The following is an 8,894-nucleotide window of genomic DNA, read 5'->3' as shown; positions in this document are numbered from 1 at the left end:
GAATGAGGAAGGGTTGGTCAAAGGTATAAACCTACGGGGTTTTTTTTTTTTTTTTTTTTTTTTTTTTTTTTTGAGACAGAGTCTCACTTTATTGCCCAGGCTAGAGTGAGTGCCGTGGCGTCAGGCTAGCTCACAGCAACCTCAAACTCCTGGGCTCGAGTGATCCTTCTGCCTCAGCCTTCCGGGTAGCTGGGACTACAGGCATGCGCCACCATGCCCGGCTAATTTTTTATATATATCAGTTGGCCAATTAATTTCTTTCTATTTATAGTAGAGACGGGGTCTCGCTCTTGCTCAGGCTGGTTTTGAACTCCTGACCTTGAGCAATCCGCCCGCCTCGGCCTCCCAAGAGCTAGGATTACAGGCGTGAGCCACAGCGCCCGGCCTAAACCTACGGTTTTAAGGTGAACAAATTCTGGGCGGGGCATGGTGGTTTACCCTGTAATTCTAGCACTCTGGGAGGCTGAGGCTGGAGTGCTTGAGGTCAAGAGTCTTTACCAGCTTGAGCAAAACAGAGAGCCCATCTCTACCAAAAATAGAAAAAATTAGCCAGGCATGGTGGCTCCAGCCTGTAGTTCCAGGTATTCAGCAGGCTGAGGCAGGAGGATTGCTTGTGCCCAAGAGTTTGAGGTTGCTGCGAGCTGTGATGAAGCCACTGCATTCTAGCCAGGGTGACAGAGGGAGACCCTGTCTCAGGGAAAAAGAGAGAGAGAGGGAGAAAGAGAGGGAGAAAGAGAGGGAGAAAGAGAGGGAGAAAGAGAGGGAGGAAGGGAGGAAGGAAGGAAGGAAGGAAGGAAGGAAGGAAGGAAGGAAGGAAGGAAGGAAGGAAATTACAGTATGTTTTGTAAATATAGATACAAAAATCCCGTAAAAAATACTAGAAAACTGAAACTTAAGGCATATTACAAGAATTATACACCATTACCAAATGGGATTTATTTTGGAAATGCAAGGTTGGTTCAACAAACAAAAATCAGTTTCTGAAATGCACCCCATTTATAGGATGAAGGAATAAAAACACATGATCCTTTCAATTGATGAAAAAAAGCATTTGAGAAACACCAACACCTATTTATGATAACAACACTCAAAACTATGGATAAAAAGGGTATCCTAAGAAGGGCATTAAAAACCCAGTTTTATTAAAAACCTAGTTAACGATCAACACCTAAGTGCACATATAGCAATAACATTAATCGGATGTCGGGCAGCTGCAGGGGATGGGTATATACACACGTAATGAGTGCAATGCACACCATCTGTAGGATGGGCAGGCTTGACGCTCTGACTCAGGTGGGGCAGGGGCAATATATAACCTAAACATTTGTACCCCCATAATAAGCTGAAAGAGAAAAGAAGAAGAAGAAAAAAAAACCAGTTAACATCATACTCATTGGTGAAGGACTGAAAACTTTCTGCTATTAAAGACAAAGATGCCTCCTTTGCCACTTTATATCAACTTTATAGTGGAAGTTCTACCCAGAGAAGTTAGACAAGAAAAAGAAATAAAAGGTGTCCAATTGGAAAAGAAGAAGTAGCCGGGTGCGGTGGCTCATGCCTGTAATCCTAGCCCTCTGGGAGGCTGAGGAGCGTGGATTGCTCGAGGTCAGGAGTTCGAAACCAGCCTGAGCAAGATCGAGACCCTGTCTCTACTAAAAATAGAAAGAAATTAGCTGGACAACTAAAACTATATAGAAAAAGTTAGCTGGGCATGGTGGCACATGTCTGTAGTCCCAGCTACTCGGGAAGCTGAGGCAGAAGGATCGCTTGAGCCCAGGAGTTGGAGGTTGCTGTGAGCTAGGCTGATGCCACAGCACTCACTCTAGCCCAGGCAACAGAGTGAGACTCTGTCTCAAAAAAAAAAAAAAAGAAAAAAGAAAGAAAGAAAAGAAAAGAAGTAAAATTATATTTACAGAACACATGATCTTGTATTTAAAAAGCCTGAAGAATGTCACAGAATCTATTAAAAATTTTAAATAAGCAGTACATTTCAGAATATAATATTCACACTCAAAAATAAATTCTATTTCTGGACACAACCAATCAATAAATTAAGAGAGAAATTATGCACACTATTCCATTTACAATAGCATTGGAAAGAATACAACAGGAATAAATTTAACCAAGAAAATAGAAGATTTATACACTGAAAATGACAAGGCATTGCTGAAATTAAAGCCTAAACAAATATCAAGACATTTGCGGATTTGTGGATTGGAAACTTAGTATTGCTAAGATGGAAGTACTCCCCAGAGTGACATAAAGATTCAGTGCAGGCCGGGCGTGGTGGCTCAAGCCTGTAATCCTAGCACTCTGGGAGGCTGAGGTGGGTGGATGATTTGAACTCAGGAGTTCCAGACCAGCTCTGAGCAAGAGCGAGACCACGTCTCTACCAAAAATAGAAAAAACTAGCCAGGCATGGTGGAGCATGCCTGCAGTCCCACCTACTTGGAAGGCTGAGGCAGAAGGATCGCTTGAGCCCAGGAGTTTGAGGTTACTGTGAGCTAGGCTGATGCCATGGCACTCTAGCCTGGGCAACAGAGTGAGACTCTTTTTCCCAAAAAAAAAAAAAAAAAAAAAAAAAAAAAAAAAAAAAAAAAAAAAAAGATTCAGTGCAATCACTATCAAAATCCTAACAGGAAAGGGTCTGAAGGTTAAGTTAATCACTAGTGGCCAATGGTTTAATCAATCAGCCATATGTGATGGAGCCTCCATTAAAAACCAAAGGACAGGGTTTGGAGAGCTTCTGGACAAGTGAACACGTGGAGGTTCCTACAGGGTGGCACATCCAGAGAGGGCATGGAAGCTCCTTGCTCCCACCCCAATACCTGTCCTATGCATCTCTTCAACTGTGTCCTTTGTAATAGCCTGTATAATAAACTGGTAAATGTAAGTAAGTATTTCCCTGAGTTCTCTGAGCTGCTCTAGCAAATTAGTCAAACTTGTGAGGACAGGGTTATGAGAACCCTGATTTACAGCCAGTCTGTCAGAAGCACAGGTATTAATAAAATCACCTAGGACTTGCAACTGGCATTGGAAGTGGGGCAAGATGGGGGCAGTCTTGTGGGATTGAAGCCTCAATCTGTGGGATCTCATGCTATCTTCAGGTAGATAGTGTCAGAATTGAATTGGAAGATACACAGCTAGTGTCCACTGCAGAATTGATAGCTTGCTTGTTAGTGGGGAGAAATCCACACACATTTGGGCACAAGAGTCTTCTGTGTTGATTGTTGTGAGATGAAAGCAGAATAAAAATTGTTTGTCTTTTCCACAGTTTTTTTATAACTCATGAACATTGATGCAAACACCATGAACAAAATACTAGCAAACTAAATTCAGCAGCATATTAAAATGATAACACACCACACTCAAGTGAAACTTATTCCTTCAATGCAATGATCATTAAACATATGCAAATCAATGTAATATACTACATTAACATAATGAAGGAAAGAAACTATGATTATCTCAATTGACACTAAAAAAATTCAACAAAATTTGACACTCTTGTATAATAAAAACACTCAACAACAAAAGGGAGAAGTCGTTTCTTATCAGTAATTACTTTAAATGTAAATGGGTTACACTCCTCAATGAAAAGGGCAAATACTGTATGATTCCATCTATATGAAATATTTAGACTATCAGAGAATGGTGGTTGTCAGAGGGTGAGAGAATTGAGGAAGGAGAGTTTCCGTTTTGGAAGATGAAAAGATTTCTAGAGATAGATGGAGGTGATGGTTATATAACAATGTGAATGTACATCATTCCAATGAACTGCTCACTACAAAATGGTTAAGATAGTAAATTTTATATGTATGTGATGAAAATGAAAAATAATAGAAAAAATAAGAGAAGTATAGGAAATGTTGGGGCACTGAGGGGACCTAGGAGAGAAATGAGGAGGATGAACAGAGTGGACCACACCACAGGCGAAGGAGGAAGAGCCAAGAGCTCCTTCGGGCAGAGCAGTGCAGAAAGAACTTGGAAAAACAAAATTACTAGGAGGCTCTCAATTTTTTGCCATGGGGTATGCTGGCATATCTCTCTCTGAATGTCACCCTGTTGTTTTCAATAAAGGCCACATTGCTTCTTGAGGCTTTTTTATGAAAATTCCTTCCTGTAAGGAAAATTGATGGAGGACCCAAGTTCTAAGTCAATGTTGATGTAAAGAAAAGACAGATTGTACAGGGAAACTTGAAGTGAGGACAGACAAGATCCTGAGAGTGTAAGTCCTTGAAAATTACCGAAAATGACTAGAATATGTTCAAAATTTCAGGGCTCTGGAATTGATGGGGTGAAAGCTGAAGTCTATGAGGGGTGAAGAAAGACACAGCTGATAATCTGGATTATATATGTAATAACTAGACAGCGTTCCACAGTATGTGTACCTAAGAAGATGGAGATATAGGCCAGGCGTGGTGACACATGCCTGCAGTCCCAGTACTTTGGTGGGCTTAGGTGGGAAGATCACTTGAGCCTAGGGGGTTGAGGTTGCGGGGTGAGCCTAGGTGAGCGGGGCTGACACCACAGTACTCTAGCCTGGGCTACAGAGCAAGACTCTGTCTCAAAAAAAAAGAAAAAAAGAAAGAAAGAAAGAAAAGAAATAGATGATTTAAAGTCTTTGTCTAGTAAATCTTAATCTGAGCTTAATCAGGGACAGCTTCTATTGACTGATTTTGTTCCTATGTATGGACCATATTTTCTTTTCTTTTCTTTTCTTTTCTTTTCTTTTCTTTTCTTTTCTTTTCTTTTCTTTTCTTTTCTTTTCTTTTCTTTTCTTTTCTTTTCTTTTCTTTTCTTTTCGAGACAGTCTTGCTATGCCATCCAGGTAGACGGCAGTGGTATCATCAAACTCCAGGGCTCAAGCAATCCTCCTGCCTTAGCCCCTTGAGTAGCTGGGACTACAGGCCCGCATCACCATGCCTGGCTAATTTTTTCTATTTTGGGCAGAGATGGGGTCTCACTCTTGCTCAGGCTGGTCTCAAACTGCTGAGCTCAAGTGATCCTATGGCCTTGGCCTCCCAAAGTACTAGGATTACAGGGGTGAGCCACTGAACCCAGCCCATATTTTCTTATCTCTTTAGATGTCTCATAATTTTTTGAAACTCAATATTTAAAAAAAATATAATGTGGATACTTTGAAAATTAGATCCCTTCTTCCAGAGTTTGTTGTTTTTGCTATTGTTGTTTGTTTAGCAACTTTTCTGAAGCAATTCTGTGAAGTCTGTATTCTTCATTATGTGAAGGCCACTTAGTTTAGTGGTCAGCTAATAATTAGACAGAGATTTCTTTAGATTCCTAAAAACATCAAGTATCCCAGTTTTTGCTGAGGGGCTCTGTATGTCTGTTGGGGCATGCCTCCAGCATTCAACCAGGCAGTTTAGAAGCCTACCACAGCATCCGCTTCCTTCTGGCATGGGGCCACAAGGTTAGCCGGAGGTAAGACCTTAGGGCCTTCTCAGGTCTTTCCTGATCATGCACACGGCCCTACACATGCATGGCCTTGTAGATTCCGAGGATTATGTTGGAATTAGAGCCTTCAGTGGATGTATCATTTCGCAGCTCTTCCTTTAAAGCTTTTTGGTTAGTCTAGCATGTTACACCAACAGTTATCACTGCCTCAGGTAGGTGTGATGTTCAACAGTTGTCTCTGATTATTTTCAACAAATGCTCCTGGGGGAAAGGTTGTTTACACTGGGCAAGTTTCTAGACAGGTCAAATAAAGAGAGCTTTGCAAGTGAGGGTTTCCCAGGGAACCACCGGACAGGTCAAATAATATGTCTCTGGGACTGGGATTTTGCAGGAACTCAACCTTGTTCTGCTCCCTCCAGTGGTTGCCGGGTGCTGGTTTTCAGCGTGACTACAGACTGACTGCTGGCTTTCAAGTCTACTGTGGATCAGCGGATGAGGGGATAGGAATAGGGCAAGTTAAAGCACCACGTTTACTGTTCTTGCCAAGATTCAGCTGTTTTTCTTGGAGGGGATGAAAATAATTCCCAGATTGCTGCAAGCCTTTGATTAATTTCCAAAGGTCAAAAATTTTGATTCTGAGAATTTCTGCCCACATTCTTGCTGTAAGGGAAGTTCTGGAGGCCTTTATTGGGTTTGCTGATGTCCCTCATGCCCCTTTTGTATGGCCCACACGATAAGGGGGATTTTCAAATTTTTCCTTTCTTTTTTTGAGACAGAGTCTTGCTCTGTTGCCCAGCTAGAGTGCTGTGGCATCAGCCTAGCTCACAGCAACCTCAAACTCATGGGCTCAGGCAATCCTTCTGCCTTAGCCTCCCAAGTACCTGGGACTACAGGCATGCCACCACGCCCGGCTCATTTTTTCTACATATTTTTAGTTGGCCAATTAATTTCTTTCTATTTTTAGTGGAGACGAGGTCTTGTTCTTGCTCAGGCTGGTTTCAAACTCCTGACCTTGAGTCATCCGCCCTCCTCAGCCTCCCAGAGTGCTAGGATTAGAGGTGTGAGCCTCCACGCCTGGCCATTTTTTTTATTTTTAGTTGTCTGGCTAATTTCTTTCTTTCTTTCTTTTTTAGTAGAGATGGGGTCTCGCTCTTGCTCAGGCTGGTGTCGAACTCCTGACCTCAAGTGATCCTCCTGCCTTGGCCTCCCAAAGTGCTAGGATTACAGGCATGAGCCCGGCCTTCAATTTTTCAACTGCTGGGGAAAAAGAAAATCAAAAGAAGGATAATATTTTATAACACATAAATTATATGAAATTCAAAATGCCAATAAAGTTGACAATGAATTGTCAATAAGGTTCTATTGGAAGGGAGACACTCCTGGTTGTTTACTAATTGTCTATGGCTGCTTTCAAACTGCAAGGATATAGTTGAGTAATAGTGACAGAGACTGTATGGCTCATGAAGCTGAACTTTTTTTTTTTTTTTTTTACCATTTGGCCATTTATAGAAAGTTTGCCAACCCTTTATTTTGCCTGCTACATGCTGGATGCGAGAAGTGTCAGAAAGTTAATCTTAATTGGATTCTTTGATCAGAGATAATTTATTCCCCGAAATTTGTTCATTCATTCAACAAATATTTTTTGAGCCTGACTCTCAGTGCCAGGCCTGCTCTGGGCAGTGGAGACCCAGGAATGAGTTAGACTACAGGACTAGCTTTTAGGAGCCTGCATTGGTGGTGTAGATAGTCTGTGACAAACAGACTGTGACAGAGGGAGGAGGTATGAGGAACTGTGATAGCTAAAGGATGAAAGTAGGGTCTAAATAGACCTCTCCCCCAGAAGTTAACCCATCAGTCTAAATTCACTGCATGAATAACTCTCTTCTCTCCTGTGATCCATCTGTGTGTGATTCTGCCTCACCACATATGAAATTATATGTAACAAGGGGGTGTTCCTGGGATTTCTTTCAATGCCACTCTACACTGTAGCCCTAAATAAATGAAATGCATTAAAGAGATGAAAGTAAAAAAAAAATAGTGAAGGTAGAAGACAGGAAAAACTATTTATCAAACTTTAGGTGAGGGAGGAATTCCTAAATTTAGAAGCAACAAAGACTATAAGAAGGGAAAGTGAAAGGTATAAGAATGAGGAAAAATATTTATATAGAGGACTATATCAAAAACACCCAACATTCAACTGAAAACAGCATGTTTGCAGCAAAAGGGTGGTTAATGTTTTTAACGTGTATCATGAGTTCATGGAGATTCTTTTTCTTTACTGAATTACAAAAGCATTATGTGTCATTATGTGTTATTGTACATGCTCAGATAAAGTAAAAACAAAATGAGGTTTAAAAAACCAATTTTTCCCTTACCTCTTTCTTCTTTCTTTTTTTCCTTCTTCCTTCTTCTTTTGTTTTAGACAGGAACTTCTGGGCTCCAGTGACCCTCCTGCCTCAGCCTCAGTCTTTGGAGTACCTGGGACTGCAGGCAAGTGCCACCGCTCCAGATTTTTCCCCTGAAACTTTTCAGTTCCCACTACCATTACCCCCAGTATGAGCGATGTTATGATATCTTGATTCATATTCTTCTGGAGTTATTTCCATTATTATACAGATATACACATGTATACACACATAATCCTTCATACCAAACATATTACTCTGTAATATAGACTGAATGTTTGTAATCCCTCAAAATTCATATGTTGAACCCTAACACTAATTAGGGTGATTAGATGGTGAGGCCTTTGGAAGGTGATTAGGTCATGATGGTGGAGTCCTCATGAATGGGGTTAGTGTCCTTTTAAGAGTCCTGAGAGACCTTGCTCCTCTCTTCCACCATGTGAGGACACAGCTAGAAGATGCCATCTATGAACCAAAGAGTGGACGTCACTAGATAGGCAATTGCTGGTGCCTTGATCTCAGACTTCCTGCCCTCCAGAACTGTGGGAAATGATTTCTGTTGTTTATAAGTCACCCAGGGCCAGGCGCGGTGGCTCACACCTGTAATCCTAGCACTCTGGGAGCCCCAGGTGGGAGGATCACTCAAGGTCAGGAATTCGAGACCAGCCTGAGCAAGAGCGAGACCCCGTCTCTACTAAAAATAGAAAGAAATTAATTGGCCAACTAAAAATATATAGAAAAAAAATTAGACGGGCATGATGGCGCATGCCTGTAGTCCCAGCTACTCGGGAGGCTGAGGCAGCAGGATTGCTTGAGCCCAGGAGTTTGAGGTTGCTGTGAGCTAGGCTGATGCCACAGCACTCACTCTAGCCTGGGCAACAAAGTGAGACTCTGTCTCAAAAAAAATAAAATAAAAATAATAAAATAAAAAAGTACCATAAACTAGGCGACTTTTATTTATTTATTTATTTATTTATTTATTTATTTTTTCAGACAGAGTCTTACTCTGTTACCTGGACTAGAGTGCCTTGGCATCAGCCTAGCTCACAGCAACCTCAAACTCCAGGGCTCAAG

This window comes from Microcebus murinus, chromosome 32 (genome assembly GCF_040939455.1).
Source record: "Microcebus murinus isolate Inina chromosome 32, M.murinus_Inina_mat1.0, whole genome shotgun sequence".
In the NCBI taxonomy this organism is placed as follows: Eukaryota; Metazoa; Chordata; class Mammalia; order Primates; family Cheirogaleidae; genus Microcebus; species Microcebus murinus.
The sequence above is the reverse complement of the archived record's forward strand: the minus strand, read 5'-3'. Positions refer to the sequence as shown.